Below are 27,266 nucleotides of genomic sequence, written 5' to 3'. Positions count from 1 at the left end.
TAGTTGTTGGGATTACACAAGAAGTTCTTTACCTCAGAGTTTTATAGAAATACCTGTCCTGTATGGTGAAATCCAGCATCTCCCTTAATTCGCTTTGTACTGGATCCTAAATTTACTTCTTAACAACTGCGTGCCATTGGTCAGGTTCGCACAGTATCTCTGAGCTCCAGTTTCCTCACCTGTGTGATGGATATAGTAATACCTCGAGTAAAACCTCACCAGGATTGTTATGAAGTTTAAATGACATATGTGAAGTACATCAAACACTAAGTAGGAGCTCTAATTGGTGGTGATGATGGTGGTTGTCATTGAAACATGTTGGACACATTAAATAGCCTTCCCAAATTTCCTCTGCAGATGAGTTTCTAATTAACTACTTTCCTGGCATCTAAGATGTCAAGTCATCTTCATAATGTTAACTTTGGTCATGCTACTTTGTAAAGATAGCAGTTTTGAGTTAGCCAACTCTCTTGCCAAAAGCAACTGTAGACGTGTTGTTACGTGTCAGATGCTGAGCATCCAGTGTGCACATAATGCAATCAGACGACAGCTAGTCCCCTGCTTTCTTGTCCACGAGAATATGATTTCTCAAAGAGGAATGCAATTGTGTGCATGGCATGTGAGGTCATTTTAAACTGATTAGACAGCATCCTTTCTTTCAGAGAAAGAAGTGTTTGTTAAGTGAGAGCCAGTATTACAGGTGTTCAGAGGAGCTGGTAGCATTTGAACTTGATAAATTCATGCTTACCAAGTTCATACACAGATAAATGGAGACTGTTAATAATAGCTTTTGCAAATTGGAGAAAATGTCAGATAAAGCCATGAGCGTCTGTGTTCTTCCAAGGAGGGCAGACAGTCACGGGGGAGGAAAGTAGGCATTTTATCTACTGCATCTTGTCTGTAGTGAGGCAACTGTGACATTGTCTTCAGCCATTAAGGGGATGGGAAAGTGAAGTGACTGCCTATGATTAGGGTAAGTCCATGAAAACCCCAAATGCAGAGGAAAGGAGGGAGGTGAAGAGCAAAGATACACGTGTAAAAAGGAAAGCAGGTGTTCATTTAGGAGAGACTTGTTCTTTGTTATTATATAAAGTGACCATGCCCAAATGGACATACGCTTTGGACCTAAGGACCCCTTGTGTAATGAGGCTCACAGACAAGCCCCCATTATATGTCTGCTTGGGGAACTCTGAGAAGTCAGGCCGTCATGGGCCTGAGGAGCCTACTTGATTTCTATAGAAGAAATGGTGATGGAATTGTAGGATTGATCTTCAAAGTCTTGGTGGCTGTACCAACCCTGAGTATGGAAGAATGAAGGAGAAAGAGGGAATTTCTCTGGCTGGCTAGGGAAATCTGAACAAATCAGATGTGTTGAAGGATGTGCATATCTTCAGACGCAAGTCAACAAAAAATGCTTTGAGTAGGGCTCAGAGTGGTCTTATTTGACCATACTTTAGAGAACTGAGGTTCATACATTTAAAATATTGAGAAAGTTAGTAATAGAAGATGCAAGATAAAAAACTGTAAGTCAAAACATCAGAGCAGTGGTGCTCAACAGGGAAGAGAGGGGGGTGATTTGCTCCCACTCCTGGCAGAGGACATCTGACAATGTCTAGAGACACTTTTGGTTCTTACGACTGGGAGGAGGCTGGTACTGGCATCCAGTGGGTAGAAGGGAACAGAGATGCTGCTAAATATCCTACCATGCACAGGACAACCCCCTACCCCCAACAAGAAGATTATTCAGCCCAAAATGTCAATAGTGCAGAGGTTGAAAAACCCTGGTTTTTAAAGCTATCATCCTTTATACCAAATATATCAAATATATCAACCATTTGAAAAATATGACAGGTGAGAACAGAAATTGTGTTAAAAACAGAATAAGTCATGTGATTAATAAAATTGCAAATCATAAATCTTGGCTTTTCCCTACATACCTCTTACCCTAAACTTTTCAAATATGAAGTAAGAATAATTTATGGAAACCATATTTTTTTAAAAGCTATACAAATTTTTATAATAATGTTATAACTTTTAGACATGTATTATTATGCATCATAGTTTATAAGTCTCATGAGTTGCCTTATTTAATGTTTACAATTTGGTGTACTTATCCCAGTTTCATAGACTTTGTTTTGAGAGGTTAGATTTTAATATTGTTTGGATACCTGCTGTGTGTCAAGCACTGTGCTAGGCACTGCAGTTGTTACCCACATAGATAAAAGCTTACTTGCAAGTTCAAAATCTCCAAGGGGACACAGGGATGTTATGCATATAATAATAGAAGCATAAACACAGTCATGGGAGGATGGGGAGGAAACCAAAGTCATTTGTCTCATGTTACAAAACTATTCATTGGCGTATCTGAGACTTGTTTTAAGATCTTCTGAGTCTCAAGTAAGTGTTCTGTGTGGGCATAACAATATAACTCCCTCAGCTTTTTCAGAGATGTAACAACCAACACTGAACAAAATCACTCAGAAACATCCATAAATTAGAGAGTGAGCAAAGGGTGGAAACATTGCTGAAGGAGTGGTCAACTGCAGGATATTAAAAGGGAAGACAAGACCTAGCAGAACAGAAAAACAAAGAGGCTGCTGGCTTCCAACCCACCACTGGGCTGTTCTTGAGGTTTCTAATTATATTAAGATGAATGCCCCCAGAGTACTCTAACTTTGGGTTGTTGGAGAAGGAAACACGTATGTCTTGTGGTTGGGCTAAGGCTAAGTGCCTTCAAATGTCGCCAAGCTCCCCTTCTTCTCACGGAAGCTGGTGTGAGGAGTTCTCCCCTCAGGGAGCCTGTCTTAGGGGAGTGTGAGGAGCAGCCTACCAATGGCAGGAAAGCATGAGGACAGACTCGAGTGGCCACTTCTCCAGGATTCAGATTCCTCTGCTCAGCTCTTTCCTGCCTTCTTCCTCCCCCAAACCTGGATGGAAATATGAAGCCTCAGTTCACTCACAGTTACTCATTCTGATAACAAAGAAGCCCTGATTCCAATGAAGTTTCATTTTGCAGCTGTTTGCTTCTACTTCCACTTCCCAGGAGATGTATTTTTTTGCCATCTGGACTTGCTTACATAGCTCTGAGACCGGGGCAAAAATTCAGCACACACCGGCTCCCCATGGAGGAGGATGGTCCAGGGGGAACCCTGAGGTCAAGGGACTAAGTCACTCCCTTTGTCCTTCTGGCAGTGATATGAGTGATGGGGCCCATGCCACTCACACCAAGTCCTCATTCTCCGCTCAGGCCAGGGATTTGTCCCTAGGGGAAGAAGCAAAACGTAAACATGGGGCCTGATTTGCCTGAGCCTTGTGGAAACACAAAATCTTAATGTTGCCATGTGCCACTCTCCCCTCCCCCTTCACTTCTTGTGCCAGAAGCTGAGCTGTTGCGGTGTTTATTCTGCACAGAGCTCCACTGTGGCCGCAGCTGACTGGACCAGATCAAACCCCTGCCCAGGATGGGCCACTCACATCCTCTCCTGGGAATTTGGAAATGGTACCTGGGAGACACTGAATATGCTAAATGACGGTCCCTCACCTTTGCTCTGTGTTGAAATTGCCCAGTGAATTTTGAAAACACACACACCCTGATCTGCCTATGTGAACGCCTGTCCCACAGAGCCTTCTAACGAAACTAGGAGTGGCACAAGCACACAGAGAAGCAAGTACAGAGGACAGTGAGGCGTGGGCTTTCAGAGAGAAGCTGGAATAAGAAACGTCTCCTTCTGTTACAGTGGGAGGGATTCTTTCAAGTTAGATGCAGGGAAAGAGTTCCTCACTCCAAGAACAGTTAGAAGGGTTACAGAATGAAATCAGCTTTCTTTTATTTGAGGGAACAAACTCGTAGATAGAGGAACCAAAGTAGCCCATGCAAGTGCTCGTTGTCTGATTCTATCGTTCAAGGCCAAACCCAAAGAAACACGGCCCATGATTATGGCTGGTGTTTGAGCACACCTGGACACCTGGAGGCTGAAGGGGGTCCAATCCCATTTGAAGACTGCTCTTGAGTCTCTTTTTGAGTTTCCAGCCCATCTTTCCCCTTCTCTGTCCAGTTAGTTGCCCAGGAGGCTGACCTTCAGGAACTATACAAGGATTACTTGCCCTTGGGCTTGCAGCTGGGGTCAGCCAATAGGGAGCACTGGCAGAAGGTCCTCCAGAAGAGCTGGAGGGCAGTGAGGCGGCCTGTCTATCCAACCCCCTCCCCGGTGGCTTGCCAGCTGCTAATTCCTTTATGGAAAGCTGCAGCTCCTGTCATGTGACCTTGCCTTCAGTTACAGTTCTCACTGAGTTGGGGGAGATGCTTCCCCTTTGTACCTTTAGGTCTAGAGGTGGTGATAGGCTGTTGCCAATCCAGGACTTCCCTTAACTCTTTTAAAAGAACCTTTTAAAATAGTTCTTCAATGAGCCCTCCTTAGTCAGCCCTTTGAGTGTACGTGCCGTCTCTCTTCAGCTGGAATTCTGACTCACACACTCTCTGAATCAGACTTGAGGAATTTCTGAAATTTCATCCAACATTTATGTTAACAAAAAGGTTTTGAGAAGCTACTTTATACACGTTTTTATACAAGGACTTGGTACTGAAGGAGTTAATAATATCTAAACATTTCTGAGTGTCTCATATATACTGGGTACCAGACTAAACAATTTATATGATTTAATCATCACAACAATCTTGTGATGAATATGTTTTTAAACCTGTCTTCGGGTGTGTAAACCAATGTTCATTACAGTTGAGAACCTCGCCTGAGGCCACATCACTGGTAATCAGAGGAGGCAGGATTCACACTCAGATAAGTTTCGCTTTTAAACATATATGTTAAACCTCTTCTCTTTATGGTGTCTCATATACAATCATACAGTAATAATTATGATAGGTGTTCAAGGAAATACAAAACAGAGGAGGAGGGAGGAACTCCACCATGCACCAAGACTTGGGTATAGAAAACTAGGCTCCACTTACTGAACTTGACATCTAGTAGGGGTGCAAACATACACAGACAACCATCTGGATGAAAAGGTCTCCAGAAGAACTAGGGGTGGGAGAGGAGCATTAGACGTGAGGGAAGCATTATCTGCATTGATAAGCTGGCAAACGTTTAACAAATAGTGTTAAATAGAGTTTTGTGGTGTAACTAACTACTTCCACCATGGCTGATGTCAAGCTACCAATGTTATCCCACTCCATTAAAATGGGGAGTGCGGAAGAGATGTGCACATTGGACTCTTGAGAGTCAGTCCAAGCCTGCTGCGGCACACAGCCAATTTACAAGCAAGGGCAGGGAGTCTGGAAACATCATGGCGTGTTTGGGGCACAACAAGTTAGTGAGACCTGCTAGAGCACAAGGAGCAAGGGGTTGGAGAAGGAGAAGGTGGAATGGGAGCAGGGATGAGACTTGAGAAAAGGTAGGAAGACCGTGGGAGAGGGCTTTGGATCAACAGCTAGAGCTGCACTGCCCAATTCGGTATACATAGCTCCTGAGCACTTGACATAGGGCTGGTTCCAGTTGAGATGTGCTGTAAGTGAGAACTATGCAGTAGATTTTAAAGACTTAGGAAAAATATATAAGCCATCTCATTAATATTTTTACATTAATTACATGTTAAAATGATAATATTTTGTATATCTTGAGTTAATTACATATTTAAAATTTCATGTTTCTTTTCAGTTTTTAAACTGTGGCTACTAGAAAATTCCAAACTACATATGTGGCTCACATTATAATTCTTTTAGACAGTTTTGGACCAGAGAATCTGGATTTTGTTCAACAGGAAACAAGAGAGTCTTAAAAATAATGTGGTCAAGATACAAAATTAATACACAGAAGTCTGTGGCTTTCCTATACACTAATGATGAACTAGCAGAAAGAGAAATCAGGAAAACAATTCCATTGACAATTGTATCAAAAAGAATAAAATACCTAGGAATAAACCTAAGCAAGGAAGTGAAAGACCTATACCCTGAAAACTACAAGACACTCTTAAGAGAAATTAAAGAGGACACTAATAAATGGGAAGTCATCCCATGCTCCTTGCTAGGATGAATTAATATTGTCAAATTGGCCAGCGTGCCTAAAGCAATCTACAGCTTCACTGCAATCCCTATCAAAATGCCAACAGCATTCTTCAAAGAACTGGAACAAATAGTTTTAAAATTCATATGGAACAACAAAAGACCCCAAATAGCCAAAGCAATCCTGAGAAGGAAGAATAAAGCAGGGGGGATCTCACTTCCCAACTTCAAGCTCTAATACAAAGCCACAGCAATCAAGACAATTTGGTACTGGCACAAGAACAGACCCACAGACCAGTGGAACAGAATAAAGACTCCAGACATTAACCCAAACATATGTGGTCAATTAATATATGATAAAGGAGCCATGGACATACAATGGAGAAATGACAGCCTCTTCAACAGCTACCTGTAAGAGAATGAAACTGGATCATTGTCTAACCCCATACACAAAAGTAAATTCAAAATGGATCAAAGACCTGAATGTAAGTCATGAAACCATAAAACTCTTAGAAAAAAATATAGGCAAAAATCTCTTGGACATAAACATGAGTGACTTCTTCATGAACATATCTTTCCAGGCAAGGGAAACAAAAGCAAAAATGAGCAAGTGGCACTATATCAAGATGAAAAGCTTCTGTACAGCAAAGGACACCATGAATAGAACAAAAAGGCATCCTACAGTATGGGAGAATTTATTCAGAAATGACAGATCCAATAAAGGGTTGACATCCAAAATATATAAAGAGCTTATGCACCTCAACAAACAAAAAGCAAATAAGCCAATTAAAAAATGGACACAGGATCTGAACAGACACTTCTCCAAAGAAGAAACTCAGATGGCAAACAGACACATGAAAAGATGCTCCACATCGCTAATCATCAGAGAAATGCAAATCAAAACCACAATGAGATATCACCTCACACCAGTAAGGATGGCCACCATCCATAAAACAAACAACAACAAATGTTGGTGAGGTTGTGGAGAAAGGGGAACCCTCCTACACTGCTGGTGGGAATGTAAGTTAGTTCAACTATTGTGAAAAGTAGTATGGAGGTTCCTCAAAAAACTCAAAATAGAAATACCATTTGACCCAGGAATTCCACTCATAGGAATTTACCCTAAGAATGCAGCAGCCCAGTTTGAAAAAGACAGATACACCCCTATGTTTATTGCAGCACTATTTACAATAGCCAAGAAATGGAAACAACCTAAATGTCCATCAGTAGATGAATGGATAAAGAAGCTGTGGTGCATATACACAATGGAATATTATTCAGCCATAAGAAGAAAACAAATCCTACCGTTTGCAACAACATGGAAGGAGCTGGAGGGTTGTGCTCAGTGAAATAAGCCAGGTGGAGAAAGACAAGTACCAAATGATTTCACTCATCTGTGAAGTATAAGAACAAAGAAAAAACTGAAGGAACAAAACAGCAGCAGAATCATAGAACCCAAGAATGGACTAACAGTTAGCAAAGGGAAAGGGACTGGGGAGGGTGGGTAGGAAGGGAGGGATAAGGGGGGAGGGGGGAAGAAAGGGGGCATTATGATTAGCATGTATAATGTGGAGGGAGAGGCACGGGGAGGGCTGTGCAACATAGAGTTGACAAGTAGTGACTCTATAGCATCTTACTACGCTGATGGACAGTGACTCTAATGGGGTTTGTGGGGGGACTTGGTGATAGGGGGAGTCTAGTAAACATAATGTTCCTCATGTAATTGTAGATTAATGGTACCAGAAAAAAAATGTGGTCTGCTTCCCTGAAACATCTGTCTGGTGCCATATGAGTTTGATGAGGCCAGGCCAGAGGAGGGAAACTGAGAGCTCAGGCCAGAGGGACATGGGACTGAATGAAGGCAGAGGACATGGGGATGACGAAGGAGGGGGCAGACTGGATGGAACAGGGTGGCTGATCAGATGTGAGAGGAGGGCAGGGGGAAGTATCAAGGATGGTGCCCAGGTTTCTGGCTCGGACAACTGTCTAGATAGGAGCAGTATTAATGAAGATAAAAGTACAGGAGGGACGAAAATTTCCTGGGGAAGACAGTGAATCCAGTTTCAGGCATGATGAATCTCTGGTGTCAGGGAGCTTGCAAATGTCCAACAAACAACTAGGTAAAAGGGTCTGGAAGCCTGTTGGCCTCATTCAAAAGATATATCCCAAATCAACCATCTCCTACCACTACTACTGCTACTAGCTTTATCCAAGTCACCAAAATACCTTATCTGGCTTCTTATCATAGCCTCCTGACTGGTCTCCTTCCTGCTCTATCTGCCTTGCTTTTTCTGAAGTCTCAGGTCAGCAGTCAGAGTAATCATGTTAAAAGCCACATCAGAACATGGCATGTTCCTCTCAGAATCTTCCAGTGAATTCCATGGCTCTCAGAGTTCATGCCACTCTGTACAGTGATCTAAGGCCCCATGTGGCCTAGCCCTGCTACTCTCTGAGCCCACACTGCTCTCTCCCTCGTGACTGTGCTCTAGCCACCCGGGCCCTGCTGCTGTTCCTGGTACTCACCAGGAACCTCCTGCCTAAGGGTCTTTGCACCTGGTACTCTTGCCTTGGATTTCTAAGAAGCTGTCTCCCTTGCTTCCTCAGGTCTTTAATCAACTATCCCCTTCTCCTTGAAGCTTTCTGCTCACCCCGATCTAAAATGACACCCCCACCCTTTCTTTCCTTTCTTTATTTTTTTGTTAGCTCTTACAATTATTAATCATACAATAAGTATTTCTTATTTGTCATGTTTAATGTCTTCCTTATTAGAACCTAAGCTCTAAAAGGCAGAAACTTTGTTTTATTCTATGCTGCATCCCCGTATCTGGAACAGTTCCTGGCACATAGTAGATGCTAATTAATATTTTGTTGGATGAATGAATAAACTTCAGCATATCAATGGAGTAAGCACTTAAGTCCTAGAAACTGACAGGCCTATGGAATCCCAGCTCAGAAACTCATCATTATGACCTTGGGCTGGTTATTAAACATATCTGAGCCTTAGTTTTCCCATCTATGGAATAGAGAGACTAATTTTCTCATCCTCCTACAAAAAATTATTGTGAGGATGCATGCAGTCAAGAAATATTTGTGGAATCCTTCCCGTGTGTCAGCAGCTGTGTGTAATGGGAATTAAATGAGATAATGAATAGAAGTCTTTGACATTGTACCTGCCTAACTGTGAACCCTTTGCAAATGTTAGCATCTCCTGAGTATAAACAGGAGAAAGAGCATTAGGCAGTCCAGAAAGAGGGCTGTGTGAGAGGCTGGTCTGGGAGTGAGTGTACTAGCAGAGGCTGAGTTGGCCCAGCAGAAGGAAGCAGAGTGGGGGATGGGGAGGGGGGGCTCCGCTGACTCTGCTGAGATCCCAGGGATGAAAACTGCGAGGGGGAGCCAGGAAGCAAACTGGACTTTAAAGGCTGGTTAAGGGGTGGAAGGGGAATTCTGGTGTCATCAGCATACCAGTGTCAGAATCCTGAGGAGCTGTAGACACAGATTCTCCCCAAAGCCACGAGTCGGTCCTCTCAGGAGGAATGACACAGTGGGTGCCCCTTGCAAGGAGCCAGGGCCGGGAGAAGAACACAGCAACGTGGCGGGTGGGGTCCCACCTACTTCAGACTGGATTCCGGTTGGACTCCTGAGTCCTGTGCCTGACTAATTGCAAAGCCCGTGAAAGAGCTAGAGCCTCACTCGGGCAGCAGTGACCTCTGTCAGCAGCCAGGGCAGAGTAAGTGGGAGCTCTGATGGACACAGAGGCCAGAGGGGTGCCGTGCCTGTGGGGGTCTCAGGCAGTGTGAATGTGAGGGTCAAGGCACTGGAAGGTCACATGTGGGGCAAAGCCAGAGCATGGAGAAACTGGAGGCCCTGCCCTTTCCCTCTGGACTGGCTTGGCTCTGGCCCTGGCTGCCTTGGGCTGTGCCTTGCTCTGAACTTCCTCGTGGAATGTTCTGGAAGACTTCCCAGGGGCTTCTCAGCTCCATGACAGGAAGTTTGGAAGAAGCCCATGCCCCTACCCTCAGGCCCCGGGATCAGGGCACCCAGGATGTAGTGATTCCAGTGACAAGCTCCTCAGGCACTCTGGCTACACCCTGGCTTCTTTGGTGCCCAGGAGATACATCCCCAGAAGGCTTTGTGGTGCCACTGTGCCCACAGCACGAAGCAGGCACCCCACTGCGTCGTGGAACAAAACAGGCTGAGAGGTCAAACCTGCTAGTAAAGCCGCTCAGGTTCCTCTCAAGTACAGTACAAACCACCACCGCCGGGTGCACACACTCCTGCCTCTGCCCATCAAAGACAGCGTTGCCTGAGAGACATGCAGTTCAAGCAGTTGCCATAAAGTGAGCACCCGTGCAGCCACCGCCTAGGTCGTGCAGGCACCACTGCAGGTTCCCCAGGATCTCGCCTTCATCCCTTTCTACTTTCTTTCCCTTGCCTCCCCTAAAAGGAATTATGCTAACTTCTGGGACAATAATTTCCATGTTTGGTTTTGTTTTGTTTTGTTTTGGAACAAGGCGGCATAGTAGTATGAATATGGATTCTGGAGCTAGAAGTTGTTCATTCGCATCCTAGTTCCTCTATTCATGGGCAGTATATCCTCGGGCAGCCTGCTCTCTCTCTGTGCTTGCTTTCTTGGGCAGGAGAATAATGATAGAATGAGAGCTGATAAGGGTGTTTAAGAGATTGGAACAATGCCTTAGGTAGTATGGATGCTCTTTACAGTAGGTCACCTAAATATACATCCCTTACCTAATATGGTCTAGTTGGCTAGTTGCTGAACTCTGTATTAATGGCATCATACTATAGAACCAGCCAGCAAATAAACAGACCCACAGGCACACAAAGCGGGTACGATGACAGCAACAATCTGCCACTGGGAGGACAGGATGTGTGGTCACTGAAGTCCTGGCAGTAAGAGAAGCCTGTCATGATGGGCAGGGGGACAAAGACAAGAACACATGGAGGTGGCATGAACGCATAGTGGGGAGCTCAACAGAGGCATGTAACTGAGGGAGAGGACAGCCTGGGGCCAGGGAGGGGAGAGAGACAACCTGTCTCCCTGCTCTCCCATCATCCTACTCCTAGCAAGACCGCAGGAGGATGGCATTTGGGAGCAGGGAAAAGCTTTGTTCTCATGAACCTCACTCCGTCCTTCACAGCCTGGGGGAGACCACTTCTCCATTCCGCCTCTGGTTGCATAACTTCAAATTTCCACGTGTGGCTCTTGGCCAGGCTGCAGGTCACTGCCCCAGCAATAAGTGTTTCAGTTTCAGGACAGCCCAGATGGTGTTAAAAGCCACACAGGCCCCTCTCTCCTGAAGTCTTGTGTTTCTGGAATCAAAAGCCCCAACTTCCAACTGCACTCTAGGTAAAGTCAAATTGAAAATGTCAAGTCATTTAACAAACTTGTATGAAATACTTCACAGTACCAAATACTTCATTGAATTTATATGGCGCTTTTTTTTTTAAGTCATTATGTTTTCCTTTTGCTAAAGTTCACTGAGCATTTGCTCTACTCTAGGCCTTGTGCATGAGCTTCCATGGAGCTGTGGCTCCAGAGCCATCTCTTGTTTTATGGAACAGGAAACAGATGTGGGCAACTTGCTCAAGCTCATGTAGCTAGTAAGCTACGTGAGGAGGGCTGCCAGACACCACGCTCTTGGCCAGTCACCACTCTACGTCTCCTCATTTCCTTGGGCAACAGTCCTGGTTCTGCCATCAGTGGGCTGTGTGACCGGGTGTGCTCCTGAGGTTCCACGGTTTTGGTTTCCCTTACGTAAGGAACAGGCCTGTGGGACTCCAATGCTTTACATTCCCTGAATCACTTCATTTCACCGAGGGCCTCCCACAGATGCCGCCCAGCCATGGGCGCTTGGGGGCTCCAAGAGAAGTAACATCATGGTCTCTGGTCTCCTCAGTATAGTCAGGGACACAACTGATGGCACAAAATAGTGAATAGTTAATGTCCCAAAGTGTAATTAGGACTAGAGTTTTTAAGGGTTCTGGGAAGGCAGCTGAATGAGTCTTGATTAGAGGAAAAATAGATCATAAAGTAAGAGCAAATCCTCCTTAACATTTGCTGAAAATTACTTCTCTGTTGGGCCAGGTTCAAACACACTTGTCTGGTGGACGAGTCAGCACCATCTGGCTCCCCGGCTGCACGTCCTGCCCAGAGCCCCCAGCTGGGATCCCTGGGTGCTGGCAGATGGGCCTCATTTCAAAGAAAGCATGAACACTTACAGGGTGTATTCTTTTTCCTCCGCATAATATGCTTCCTCATGTTGAAACGTTTCCTCCATGGGGCTGTGGATGGCGTGAAGAGGATGTAGGTGAGGAAGCAAAGCCCAGGGAAATAGGGGGCCAGTTGGGATTGAGCGGAAGTCCCTGAATAACCCTGGGGATGGACACTCCACACACACTGGGGCTGGTTTCTTCGACCATAAACTTGTTTTGAGCAGAAACACGAATTAAGTGGGTTGGGGCCCTGACACAGGGCATAGAACTATTGGCTTCCCTGCTCTAGCAAGCTCAAACCAGCACTGCCAACTAGAGAGAGAATATTTTAAAGTGTTGATCTTGGGTTCACTAAGTGAGCTGAAGAGTGAATCTTGTATTGGTTTGACTCACTTCTGTGACCTCAGAGCCTGTGGAGGGGCAGCAGCTGTCCCAGATTCTTGGTCTCACAGCCTCTCTCTTCCTCTGCTGGTTTTTCTCAGTGTTCAGGGCTAGCTCTTGCTCATTCTAGCACTGCAAAGGGTAACACATTTCATTTCCAAGATTTTAATGTTTAGCAACAGGCTGATGGCTCTCAACTCTAGACATCCAGCTGAGAGCTGGGACTTGGGAGAACTGCTCCATCCCATTTATTAGAGGACTCAAATGGTTGGCAATTTTGATTTGGTCCCAGGGCAAGAGAGGGCTCTGCAGCAGGTCCAGGCTGTGGTACAAGCAGTCCTGCCACTCGGGCTCCGCGGTCTGGGCTAAGTCCACTGAGGGTATCTGTGAGAAGTGAAAGCACCACATGGTGTATCTGGCGCATTACCATAGAAGAGCTCTTCAGTTCTGGAGCAAGGACATGTCCTCTGCAACAAGAGACAATGTACTTTTTGGAAGGCAGCTCTGGCAGGTTACTGAACACAAGAGACTGAACATCTTGCCAGAAGCCTTCAGGTATTTATGCATGCAAAGCTACCTATTATGGCCTGAGTGCCGTCAGTCCCACAAAGTCACAGGGTTGAAGAGGCCCAGCAGTGCCCGTCTTATAGTGACCAGGGCACATCCATGGGTCTGAGCAGGTCCAGGGAGCATGAGTAAGCTAACTGATCGAGCTGACCTCACTCCCATATCACCTACTTCTGTTGAACTGGCACCTCTCCCTAGCTCACACCTGGAGCCAGGGGTCTCCTGTGGTTAGCTGGCAGGTGAGGAAGGGACCCAGGCCAGTTCGTGGAGGGACTGACCAGGTATACTGGTGTGAGCTGAGAATCGTCTGTGCTGCCTTACAACTCCATCAGGGCACTCTGAAAAGAGAAGGGCAGGAGAAAATCTTCCCAGTGGGCAGAGCTTCAGGCAGTGTACCTGGTCCGTTTGTGAAACGACAGAAATGGCTTTAGGTCAGACTCCAGTGTGAATCCTCAGCTGCGGCAGGTGGGTTAGCTGCCTGGACAGGGGTCCAGAGGAGCAAGATTGAAAGACTGGGGATAAGGTGTTATGGGAGAAGGCCCAAAGTGTAGGGATTGTCATATCATACAAGAATGCTGACCAGAGAATCCACTACAGAATCAGGGACTCAACATCCAGGTGAACAGACTGACTTAACTCATAGGTATCAAACAGCTGCTCAGTCACCCCAGTGCTGGTGCAATGAATGGAGTTGCCACAGTGACAGAAACAGGGACAATGTATATCCCCAACATGGCAGAGAAATTGACTCTGATCATCATGAAGAGGTAGGATTTCTGCTGCACCATGGGGATGGGGAGGAGTAGGTTGGGATCTCAGGGGACCCACTGGGACAGGTTTGGTGTCCAGTTCTAGCTGTAGGTAGGCAGTTATACCAACCATAACCTGATAAGGGCATGGTAGCCAGGGAGAAAAGTCTGTGTCACCTCAGCAAGCAAGCCCCCCGAACCAGGAAAAGTGCTGGCTGGGAGCTGGGGCCTCTGGAAAGGGAGGCAGAGGCAGAGATGATGAAGAGCGTTTCCCGCCTAGGGCGCAGCGCAGTGGTGGGGGAAGCTGCCTTCTTGTGCTTTTCTTCCAACAGCCCCTACCAGTGACTCCCTTTGGAAGCCCGCCATGGGGGGACCAGACTGCTCTGCCGTGGGTGCAGAGCCCACAGGTGCCTGCGGTTCCCATTTCCTCAGGGCACGTCTTGGCCGGAGACTGACAGAGTTTGTGAGCACCAAGTGCAGCCCCCTGCCTCAGTGGAGACAAACCCACAAGGCTCTCCCTTGTGAGAGTGTGCCTGGATGCCATAGCCTCGGCTTCCTCCTGCTCCCCCACCCGCAGGCCGCTCTCTCCCAGTGGCCTTGCTGAGTCACCTGCACTGGAGTCCTCCTCTCAAGGTCTGCTGCTGGGTGATCTCCCACCCCTTAGACAGTTATGGGTAATCACAAATCACATCCACGGGGCATTTACCACCCGCAGGCCCTGCAGTAGGAGCTGTTACAGCCCCGGTCCACACAGCCCTCCAGAAGCCCGTCAGGCGCAGTGGGCACAATTATAAACTCTCAGACGCATAGCTTAGCTCCAGGGCACTGGTCCTGGACACTGACTAGCTGGAGGGGCAGTTTCAGCTCTGCCAGCTACCAGCTGTGGGACTGGGGAAAGTTACTTGCCTCGCCTGTAAAATGGGGAAGATGATAGGATCTACTTCATAGGTTGGTTGTGAAACGTTGAGGAGTTAATGTGAGTGAAGCACTGGAGTGCTGTGGATATTCGTTAAATGAACAAATACTTTACACCAGGGGTAGGCAAGTCTTACAAAGATTAACTAACTTGCTCAGGTTCACCCAGCTAAAGTGGTAAAGTTAGATTCAAACCCAGATCTGGGTGATTTCAAAGCCTAATCTCCTTACAACTCTGTGCCTCTGGTCAGGCCTACTAACCCTCCTTTGTCTTAATGTATTTCAAAAGGCCCTTGTCTTCCAAGACTCCCTGCCCGTCCAGGGCATGTCTTTGTCGGGTGACCAGCAGCTGTCCCGGGGTTGAGGCCGGCTTCCCGGCTCTGTGGGTGCTCCCCTGTCTTGGGGGAGCTGCCACGTGTTAATTCTAAGGGGATCTTGCCATAGACCTACATTTTCTCCATTTCATCGTGTCCCCACACCCCAGATACAGACTTCCCTTAGCTGCTGAAGTATGAGTGCTTTCTTCTTTGACTCGAAAAGCCTTTTCTGTTGTCCCAACTGCAAAGGTAAATGAGATAATGATTTAAAACATATGCGGATTTGTAAGGGGTGAGGAACGTGAGAGAACTCTCACTTGCCACCCACGTGGCTTTCTGAGCTGCTCCGCTCACCCAGGCCTTGACTCACTGGGGCCGTCACTGCTTCCTCTTGGCCTTGGGGATGACACACCTGGCGCGGGCTGCGAACATCCTTATACGGCAACTACTGCCCCTGGCACTGGCTGCTTCCCTGGCCTGCATTTCAGTGGGGGATGAAGCAATGTCTCTGAACTGGGAAGGGCGGGGAACAGCTTGATCCTAATTCTCTGTATCCCCACTCAGGCAGTCCTCCTTCTCTTTCCATTGGTTTGAATGTGGGAAATCTAACTACTGGAGAACCTAAGACTGAGGTCATTTATTTCCCTGCTATACATTTAGCAACATGTATTGGGCAGCTGCTCTGTGCCAGGCACTTTAATCTCATGGGGCACTATTTATAGGAAAGAGAAGAGATCTACTTACAGTGCGGGCGTTTAAGATTGCCTGGGATCTGACCTTACAGTTTCTTTTCTTTTTTTTTTTTTTTTTGTGAGGACTTCAAGGCCCATCGAGGTACCGGGACTTAGGAAGTGGAGCTAGAATGGAAAAAGGACATTAGACATTTAATATAATATGTAATAAGTATGTTGCTGTACATTCATTACCTCATTTAATCCTCATGGCAAGCTGGGAAGTAGGTGTTGGGGTTATCGTGGAGTTTCCCTGAAATATCTACTCTGGTTTATCTTGCTTTTCTCTAGATCCTAAAGTCAGCCAGGAGGACACCTGTAAGATTACTTACATTTTATCTCAAAGGGTGTTTGCTGTCTCAACCACAACACTTACAGCTCAGAACGGTTACCAAGGTTTCCTTCCAACTCAGATACCCAAGTAAACTGCCCTGGCCAAGGGCAAAGGCTTGACTCTCTGTGCTGGTCACAGCTGCCAGGAACCCTGGAGCCCAAAGACCTTGCCCGTCTCTGCGTCCACCTCCCCGCCCTGCCCCATCCTGAGAGCAGACGGGGAGGTCCCAACACCTTTTTTTAACTTAACCTCTAGGTTCCACATTCACACCCCACACAGCCTCTGTCAGTTAATCTGCCTAGGCTCTAGCTTCTCTGATGAGTGAATAACCCAAGGTCAAGTTGGTGCCAGGGGTTTCCTAGATCTTCACCTTCTTTAGAAAAAAAATGCTGCAGACACAGACGTCTTTGACTCAGATTTACGTACACTGCCCCAGTGATGTGTTCTCTCCTAGCCCCTCTTTCATTGCTGCTGGTACACATCTCTGAGCATCTGGGGAACAATTCCACTAGAAGAACTGGTGGCATATCTGGATGGCTTCACTGGGTTTGAGATGTCAACCACGGTCCCTCTGCAGGTTTCTCCCTCTTCATCTCCCTCCACATCCTTGCTCCCTCCACTCTGACCACATTGGTCTCCTTGCTGCTCCTTAAACACACAAACCTAGGGTTGCCAGATAAAATACAGGGTTCTCAGTTAAATTTAAATTTAAGATAAACAATGAATAATTTTGATAGTATAAGTATGTCACAAATTATTTCATTTATCTGAATTTTACATTTAATAGGGTATTCAATTTTTCTTTCTTTCTTTTGTGCATGTGTATGTGTGTGTGTTTGCTGAATCTGTTGACAGTGCCAAGCTCATCCCCTTCACTGGGGGTGTTTCCCCTGACGGTGCATGACTCTCTCCTCCCTGGACTCCGCTCTCTGCCCAAATGCCTCTTCTTCAGGAAGGGCTTCCCTGACCCCACCTCTCAAATAGCAGCCCTACCCCCATCCCACCCCCCTCACCATGCTTCCCTCACAGCCTCATCTTACCTCCTTTACCATGTGTATTTGTTTTCTGTTTGTCTCTCCATTAGCATGATCACATCATGAAATGAGAGATTCATGACTGTCTTGGTCACTGCCACCTCCCAGAGCAGAGCTTGGCACAAAGTAGTCACCCAAAACCATTTGATGAATGGATTGTTCTGCATGATCAAGAGAGAAGAATATTGAGTTTCCAGGCCTGTCCAAGAAAGAGAAGGTAAGAGAGGAAGGCCCTGTGATAGGAAGGGCAGTAGTGGGGAGAGGGAATGGGGAGGAAGGGAGAGGGACAGAGAGACAGAGAATGAATTAAAGGAAGAGACAGGACACATTCTGAGACCTTTCTCAGTCTGCAGGTAAGGTCCAAATTGTGTAGGATTCCACACAGGCTGCTAGACTGCATTTGCATGAAAGGGCAATACAATGCAGAGTTTTAGAACATGAACTTTGCAATACAGATTCAAAATCTAAGTCTGGGCTCCATCATTTACCTGCTGTAAGACTTTAGACAATAAATTGAACTTGACACCTCAGTTTTCCATCTGTTAAATGGGAGTAAGAATCTAACCTATGACATAGAATGGTTGGGAGGCATAAGTGGGATAATGGTAAAGCACAAATATGAAGTCTGGTGAGCACATAAGAGAAGTCAGCTGCAAATGCCGCTTCCATCAACAACTGCTCCTCCTGACCAGAAATTCACCCAGCATTGCCTCTTCAGTTTTTATCAATTCTCAGTTAGTGGCCATTTTTCACAAAGAAACAAGTGTTGTTGCCATTCTTGTTCTGTAGTGGCCGCACGAGAGTCACAACATCTGTGGCCATGATTAGAGAAAGGTAAGGCGAGTGCGCTGTGAGCAAGGAGAGGCCGATGCCACTCTGCCGCCAGCTGCCCAGCTCATCCCTCTCACCAGCCTCACCATGGGATTCAAGTCCAGCCACTGCACAGGGATAAGCCACTGCATCCGGGGGGCTCCAGGAAATAGCTGGAGCTGCAGGTGTTGAACCTGGGGCGTCTAGACACTGGGCTTCAGGGTCTAGCAGCAGTTGCAGAAGCCACACCGGCCTTAGTGTGCTGGCTCCAGGACTCTGTGCATCACTTGACCACTCAGCCTCACATTCTTCCTGTGGAAAACAGGATGATATTTCCTGATCTGTCTTTCTTACAGGTTTGGATGACTATAAAATAAAAGAAGGTATGACAAAGAGTTTTGGCAACTCCAAACCGCTATATAAAGCCCAGGACTGTCGTGATGTCATCGGCATTGTCTGCAGGGGAGGGGGTCCCCACTGGCTGACTGGATCACCAGCTCCAGGAAGAGGCGCCCTGAGGACACCTTGGTGTCACCCACACCCTCTTCCCGGCGCCAGGATAAAATACCAGTCAGATGTGTCCTGTGGGGCTAACATGACACAGGCCCTCATACTGGGGAGCTCCACCACTGCGTCCCTGGGGTAGACCAGCAGGTGTCTGCTACATGTGCAAAGGCAGGAAATTAGCACCAGTTCTGTGTAAACATCTCTGCTCTTTGCCATATTAGTAACTGGCTACACTTTTCTATGGAAGGGCACACTCATGAGAAGTCCCCAGCACCGTTGAGACAGACCCCACCCGAGCAGGCTCCAGTCCCTCTCTCCTCCCAGCCTCTGTGTTCCCAGCAAGTGGTAGCACTGTCGCGGGGCCAGGTGACGCATCCCGAGGCAGGGAGGCAGGGAGGTAGGGCCAGGATGTACAGTGCTGGTGGCCTCAGTCCATGATCCGGAGCTCTGGCCCAGCCTACGAAGCCAAGTCTCCTCTGAAAAGCAAATCTCCCTTCTTTCCTTTGGGTGCTCATTGGCCAGGGCTGTCCCCAAACTGTAGCAGACAGGATCCTTGCCTCAGGCTCTGCAACATCATGAATTATCAGACAAATATTAACGAACTACAGTGTACTATGTACTAGGTGCTAGGAATATGTCAGTGAACAAAACAAAATTTGAATTTCTCTTCCTTCGTGGAACTTACATTCTAGTGGGGGAGGGAGGCAGAAAAGAAATCAATAACTAGATTATGAAGTATGTTAGCAGGTGATAAATGACAATGGAAATTAGCAGGGCAGGAGAGTAGAAGTGAGTGCAGGGTAGGGGGAGCATGGGGCTCCACCTTAACTAGGGTACTCAGGACAGGCTGATGGAGAGGGTACCACTGAGGTGACACAAAGGAGGTGAGTGTCCAGGAGAGGAACATGAGGCAGGGGGGCCACTGTTCAGAGGCCCTGACGTCTTGCCCACTGCCTGGTGTACATTCGAGGAACAAGGAGACAGTGGCTGGACACCAGTGAGTCAGGGAAGTAGTAACTGGAGCAACTAGCAGCCCGGGTATGGAGAACAATCCTGACAGGTGGCAGTGGGAGGAGAGCGGCGGCTCCAAACTAGTTGGTGGCTAGCTTTGGTTTGGGGATCCTTGACGGCTTTATGCAGATGCCTTCTTTAAGGAAAAATGTAGGAAATTAGAAATATGAAATTAAGCAAAGGGTTTTGGAAATGCAAGAATGGTCCCTGAAGCTTAGCTTCCTGAGCTTCCTAGCAGTGGAACAGCAGACCTGAGAGCCATGCCTGGGATTGTCCCCAGGGCCCCACTCACCCCAAGTCTCCCTCCCGACAGCCCTGCCTTTCTCTGACTTCTTTCCTGTTCCAAACTCAACCAGAGTTTGAATGGATATGAATGAGAACAGAGCGAGGAGCTGAGGGAGCCCAGCGTGTGGCAGCCTGGCAGCAGGCTCAGCGTCCAGCCGCAGGGATGATGCCGACAGTGAGATTGGCTGGAAGTCCCTCCTGGGAGGAAGAGGACAGGGATGGCTCTGCCTAGGACGTTTCTCTGGTTTGGGTGGTTCTGTTCCCATCCAGTAAAATAAACCAGCAGGGCAAGACACACAGTCATCCTGAAAGGGGCTGGGTCCTCCTCCAGACACCCTAACTGTGCCCCCGGCGGGGAGCAGCTGGGAGGGCCTGGGCCGTGGGAAGAGGGGTGCTGGCACTCTCTCCACCCAGGGAGTCCCGGCTCTGCTCTGGAAACCTGCAAGGGTTGGGGGGAGTGAAACCGGTAGAGAGAGAGAAGAAAAGGAACTATGCAGGGTCTGGTTATTAACTCCTTGCAGTGGGGGAAAAACCAAGCTGTAGAGGAGCAGCCATGAGGTTCCTTAGGTGAGGGGGCTGCTGAGGGGCCTGGCAAACCCTTCTTCCTTCACCCCTCCCACTTTCCTTCCTTCCTCTTTCCCACCCTCCCTCTTTTTATCTCGTTCTCTCTTATTACTAAGAAAAGATGCCACTTAGAAGTAGCCTGGGTATGCCCTTTTTCCAGTTTAAGAAGATCATAATTAAAAAAGAAAGTTGCCAGCTGCTATCTCTGTCTAGGTGGTGACATTCAAGCAAGTTTGGATAGAATATGGGCATTTTGGTAAATATAAGTGGGATCCTCCTTATAATACAATCCTTGCCTTCTAACCTAAGTAAGTCAACCAAGAAGCATTCCCAGTGCAGCTGCCATAGGTCCAGTTTTCTTTTGAGCCCTGTGGGGGATTCAAGGAAGTTGAATTTGAAGTCTGACTCCTTGAGTTTTGGGTCAAGTTATGGAGTTGGCACTTAGGCCTGTAGGAAAAGTGGCTGATGGCCTGGCTTCCCTTCATAGGCTATCCTTGTCACCTACTTCTCTATTTATTTTATATGTTTTCCCTGGACTTTATACCTTCCAAGACATCAACCACCTCCTATCAAGCTTTCAATACCAAATCTTTGTCTCTGGCCTGACTTTCTGCTCCCGCCTTGTAGGTTTTCCAGAATCAGAAGGATGCAGCCTCACTCCCTACCATCCCTCCTCCACGTGACCATCAGCGTGGCCTGCCTGAAACACACACCGCTGGCCACAGCACCGGCCTCCAAGGAGCCTGCCCCGCCACGGATATTCACATCAGAGGTCCCAACATTTGGAAACACAACTTTTTTTGTTCAAATAAAATATGACATTGAACACTGATAAAAGAAACAGATGAAAAGTTCTTTCACAACAGACGTGTACTTCACAGGCATATATTTATAATATTTGCTTGTGATAAAGCCAGCAACCCTGAATATGAAGCTACTTTGAAAAGGCATAAACATTTGATGTTCCTGGTCATGGACACACTTGCAGTTTTAGACTGGTCTCGGTGTTTGATTTATTTCTGCCTTTGTTTATGTCACCCAGTGCTGAGAAAGTCGGATTCACAGAGGTACGTAATAAAACTAGCAACAGCTTTATTTTTTATTTTTACACAGCTTACTTTCCAGTCTCAGGGTGCTTTCAGTTAATCTGTTGCAAGATCTTCCATGCGGAGTAGGAGGAAATTTGGGGCCTAATGTTGAATCACTAATAACTAACCAATTTTATTGCTATGTTAAATGTAAAAAATTACATCGAAAGTAGCGCAAGCTTAGGACAGGTGCTCATGCAGTATCATCCTGACCACACAGCTAACCGTTACGCAGAAGGGAGTGAACGTGATCACCCAGGCTTTGTCCTCATGCATTTGCTTAGTTTTCCATAGCAGTGTGTGTACACTAACTGACATGGGAGGACACGCACAGGCTGATGTTCAGAAATCACCCAGACACAGCTACAGTCTTTCTACTCAGTGACAACTTAATTAATATAGTCAAAATCATGAATAAAATTAGCAGAAAAGATCAATTCTGACTGTATCAAAGAGCATTCGCCTGATGGCATGAATTGATGCGCTGGTAGACTCCAATATGTAAACATGTGATATAAAATTAAAATCGATCTTTTTAATGATCTTTTTGAATAGATTTTTTTAGAAGTATTTTATTCCTAAATAGGAAACCAATGGACATAACCCAAACATTAAAATGTGGAAAAGAAATTTGGTGGAAAATAAATCTCCCTCCACCTTATCCCCAACCAGTGTTTTTCTTCATTGTTACCAGTTTCTTTGAATCCTACCAGAGATGTTCTGTGGGGTGTGTGTGTGTTCACTGGGCTACCCCAGAAACATAACTTCATGCAGGATTTAAACGCAGCTGTTTGTCTGGAAGATCCCCAAAAACTCCCATTGTTGGCTGGGGGCGTGAGCCTGGAGAGGGAAGGCAGCCAATGAAAAGAAGGTCACCAAGTCAGTTCCACCGTGGGCATCCAGAGTTAGTTCCACCAGGGAACTCTGGGAGCCAGCAAATAACACTTGGCTCAGTGTTATTTCTCCTGAGGGGAAATGGAGCTGGGGTTTATAGCCAGCTGCATTGTTTGAGGGCTGTGGGGTGTGGCAACCTGCCACATGGCCAGGCACGGTGGACGCTGGCCATCAGAGAAAGCTCTTAGTCAAAGGAATGCCTGGGCTGGCAGCTTGAAGCGTGCAGGTGTGCAGTGAAATGTGAGGAGCAGGAAGTAGGGCAGGGCACGAACAGCATCTGCTACAACTTCTCTAAAAACATTTTGAACGAAATTTGACCCAAACATCTGCAGCAACTATGGCCCAACCCTGGAAATGCCAGGTCTCCACAGAGCCCAGTCTGAAGGCCCTTGGCATTCATCAGCACAGCGAACAATGCCTGTCAGGGTATGGCTCCTGTAAAGTGCTGATTCCTTTCCTGCCTTCATCTTGGTCAAGTTTCTGTGCTAGTGGCCCCTAGATACCCCTGGTAGAGTACACCTCCCTGCCTTTGCCCATGATGCTCCCTTGGCCTGGGAGCACATGTTCCTTTCTCTTACATGCCTAATGCTCCTTGTTCTCCCAGATTCAGGCTAGTGAAAAGAAACTTCCCTTTCAGGGTGGTAGAAGGCTCACAGAGATGAGTGTACAGTGGCTGGCAGAGACTACCCTGTCAGGACTGATGACCTGCCCATCTGTCCATCTCCCCGTCTGCCTGATAGCTGGGGGAGCCTTCCCCATCACCCTCAGGCTAGATGGGGATTCCACTAGGCTCACTACCCTAGGGTGTGAACTCACCTGTTGGAATGATCTGCTTGCCTATTTGTCTTCCCTATCTGCACCGGGAGCTCCCTCAGGGCAGAAAACAGTCATTGCTCATCTCTGAACCCCATTGATGGCACAGTGCCGGATGCATAGTCTAGCTCAGTAAATGCTTTTGACAAGAACTGAGCTGAGGGCATTACACAGTGACCCTTCTCTGCAGTGCAGGAATTCTGAGGAAGGAGAAATTGTTACACACAGGGCTTCCCATGCAGGTTGGTGAGGGGGGCCTTATATAAGACATACACCCATAAGGATTGTGTCCTCCTTCTTATGAAGAGAGACCTGTGGACCTGTTCTTTAACTTGCATGCAAGATTATTTTTGCTCTTCTCTTATTTGTTTAATGCATACTCAACCGCTCAGTTTGTAAATATTTTCTGAGTCCCTACCATGTGTCTATGGGCACTATTCTAGGGGATGGAGATAGAGGGGGGCACATGACAGAAGGAGACCCTGTATCCAAGAACTTAGACTCCCTAGGAAGGGGTAGAATGGTATAGAATAGAATATTCATTTGGATGGGTCTGCTCTTGCTGGCAGGATTGGAAGCATCTGGAACAAGTGGGGCTCATCAGGGCCTGGCTGACGGAACCTTCAGGCAGTTGTAGGTGGAGGCACAGGGGCAGACATCCCAGTGCAAGGAAGGAGCCAAAGGAGATCAAGGACAGCTGTCATTTACAACATATTGAACATGTGTTTGCTGTGAGTGTTTAGAAGTCACAAGGAGATATAAGCCTCAGTCCCCACCTATAAATACCTGCTGTCTAGAGTGGGAGAGTCAAGGTGCACTTACCATTAGTTGATAATCAACAGGTGAGGACCATCCAGGCAACCATTTTTTAAAGACTTTTTATTAGAAATAATTATAAACCAGAAAGAAGTCGCAAAAAATAGTACAGAGATGTCCTGTGTACCCGTTACCCATTACCTCCAATGGTGATACTTGCATAACTCTACATCCATATCACAACCAGGAAACTGACATTAGTACAAAGCACAGACTTTACTCAGATCTCACTTGTTTTGCATAGGAGTCTAAGCAGTCTTATCAAATGTACAAATTCATGTAACAACCACCACAATCAAATGCTGAACTGTTCTGTCACCACAAAGATCCCCCTTGTCCTTCCCCTTTATAGTCACACACCGTATCCCTAACCCCTGGCTACTGGTGAATTGTCAGAATTCTTGATATATTCTAAATACGAGTCCTTCGCCACATATGTGATTTGCCAATATTTCCTACTAGTCCAGAGTATGTCTTTTCATCCTCTTTACAGGGTCTTTCACAGAATAAAAGATTCTAATTTTGATGAAATACAACTTACCCACTTTTTCCTTTATAGATTGTGCTTTCAGTGCCACATTTTAAGAACTCTTACCTTTCTCTAGGTCCTGAAGACTTTCTGTGTTTTCTTCTAAATGTTTTATAGTTTCACATTAAAATCTACAGTCTTTTTTGAGTTAATTTTGTGTAAGGTGTGAGGTTTACCTCGAAGTTAATTTTTTTTTCTCCAATGATGTCCAATTGTTCTCCCGTTATCTGTTAAAAAAATTATCCTTCCTGCATTGAATATCTTTGTTCCTGTTTCACAGATCAGTTGGCTGCACTCGTGTGGATTTATTTCTGGCTTCTCTATTATGCTTCATTGATCTACGTACCTGTCCCTCCTTAATGCACACCATCTGGGTTGTTGTAGCTATATCGTAAATGTTACACTTGGGTAGTGATGCCTCTCAGTTTATTCTTCTCTTTAAAAATGGTTTCAGCTGTTCTAAATCCTTTGCCTTTCAGCATAAATTTTATAATAATCTTGTCTAAATCTGAAAAAGTTTTACTGAGGTTTTGATAGGAATTGTATTAAACCTATAGATCAGTTTGAGGAGAACTGGCATCTTTAATAGGTTGAGTCTTCCAATCCACGAACACAATATCTTTTTCCTTTTATTTACATCCTTAATTTCTTTCATCAGCATCTTGTGGTTTTCAGCCAATAAGTCCTATAAGTACCTTATTAAAATTATGCCTACATATTTTATTTTTGGGTGGAGGCACTATGAATGGTATCACATTTTTAATTTTGGTTTCCACATGGTCATTAATAGTATATAGAATTATAATTGATTTTTGAATGTTAATTTGTTTCCTCTGACCTATCTAAACTATTAATTCTAGGAGGGGTTTTCTTTTTTTTTGTTTGGGAGCTTTTAAAAAAGATTCCTTGGGATTTTTCTACATAGATCATTATGTTATCTGAAAATGAGGACAGTTTTATCTGTTCCTTTCCAACATGCATGCCATCGTGGGTGGATTATCAACTGAGAATCATTCAGGCAAAAAATGTACTTAATACCAAATATTGTTTTCCCACTGACTTTTAGATTATTTCTCCAAGTCTATTGTGTGTTCAGGGAATACAGACTCACTCTTACATTAGATCAAGCAACTATTATTAGGAAACACATCTGGAAATAATAAGATAATGCATTATAAAGCCCAGCAGGGAGAAGATGGGGACTTTTCGTATCACGCCTCCTCAAGCAAAGGTCATTGCGGGGTGACTCTGGGTACTGTTTGTTCCCTTAGATGAGTGCCACCCCGGCCTCCGGGCTGGTCTCCTTAAAGCCCACCCAAGAAACTAAGCAACTCCTCTCCCAGTGCAGGCCAAGGCAGGGCCTCCTTACGGCAGGCTGGGAGCAGAGACTGACCCCAGGGCCTAAGGAGAGACTGGAGGGGCCTTCAGAAAGTTGAGACAGATACCCCTCACCTTGGATCAGGGTTTTCAGTGGGCATGTGTGGGACATCACAGTTTCCTTTGCCTCTAAACTGAGACACAGCTTCTACGGGGTCCTCCTGAATGAGGACTCAGATGTGGTTGAAGAGAAGGAAAACAAGACAATGCTCTTGTTTCCAGTGCTAATGAATCTGGCCAGTGCAAGGACTGGGTCCCTGATACCACCAGGACCCCAAAGCCAGGACAAGATGTGCAGACCCCAGAATCGTACACGGAGCTGTATAAGCAATGCTGTGTATGAGCAAAGGGATCCTGTACAAGGAAAGCTCTGCTTACCAAGCTCCTTGGAGTTTTTAATCTCAGTGCTATTTACTTTTCTGATAAAGTATTGGGCAATTCATAGCTCGAATATACTGAAATATACTGTGTGCAATGCTTAATCAGCAATTTGTTAAAGGTGGAAATGTTTCAACAGGCCAAGACAAAGGGAATGCAGTTCCCCCTGATGTATGCTTGGCTATGGAGAGATTTATTTAGTCTCAAATAGTGAGATATTTTCACCCACTTTCTGGAAAGAAAGAGATAAAGCTAAGGCTCTCTTGAAAATGGTAAATTGAAAGAAAATTTAAAACAAAATTTAGTTAATTGGGGTAGTAAATTTATACTGTTTGTGTGGTTTATACAATGCCATAAACACTTAATAGCTCATATAGCAGTATTACAGCAACACTCTTTAAACAGTTTCAGAAGTGACCCCTGCTCATGGAAGTAGCCAAGAGTTTTATCACTGAGATTCAAATCCTGGCAGCGTGAGACTTTTCAGACCAAATGAAGTAGGTGCTTTATCTCCACATGTGCAAGACTCACCTCCTTACATTCCATGTGGATTCCTATTCCTTCCAATTCCCCACTCATCTGTGTCCATAGCTCACTGCTCTCCCCAGTACTACCCTTGGATGGCATGTAGGGACTCACCCTTTCGAGGAAAATCTCCTGGATGACCAGACACAACGATGAACTGTGGGGATTCCAGATGTCTAGGGTAAGGGGGCAGTCTTCTCTCTATCCGGGGCTCTTCCTTAGCTCAGCCTGACCTTCCCAGGATTGCTGGACTCTCTTCTGCATGCCCCAGAAGCCCCTGACCCCATCAGGAACTATACCTGCCCCTGACTCTCAGCTTTGCAACTTCTATTTTCTCTTCTTGGCTTCTTCTTTTTCCCTGAGCCATCCTAGGAACCAGGAGGAAATGGTTGTCCAT

General features: G+C 46.1%; 1 long non-coding RNA gene across 3 annotated transcripts in view; it reads left to right on the top strand.

Moving 5' to 3' along the window:
* Nucleotides 1-22,152, top strand: part of LOC108397562 (uncharacterized) — a 79,395-nt gene extending 57,243 nt beyond the window's left edge. For 2 of the 3 annotated variants that reach the window (XR_012129818.1, XR_001853224.3), the window contains exons 3-4: nt 17,323-17,489; nt 21,077-22,152. This is a non-coding gene — a long non-coding RNA (uncharacterized lncRNA). Of the gene's footprint in view, nt 1-17,322; nt 17,490-18,438; nt 18,466-21,076 lie in introns of all 3 variants that reach the window. The other variant, XR_005055913.2, reaches the window with a different exon arrangement.
* Nucleotides 22,153-27,266: the final 5,114 nt, after the last annotated feature.

The sequence above is a fragment of the Manis javanica genome, chromosome 4 (genome assembly GCF_040802235.1).
Source record: "Manis javanica isolate MJ-LG chromosome 4, MJ_LKY, whole genome shotgun sequence".
Lineage (NCBI taxonomy): Eukaryota > Metazoa > Chordata > Mammalia > Pholidota > Manidae > Manis > Manis javanica.
This window is presented reverse-complemented; position numbering and strand designations above follow the sequence as displayed.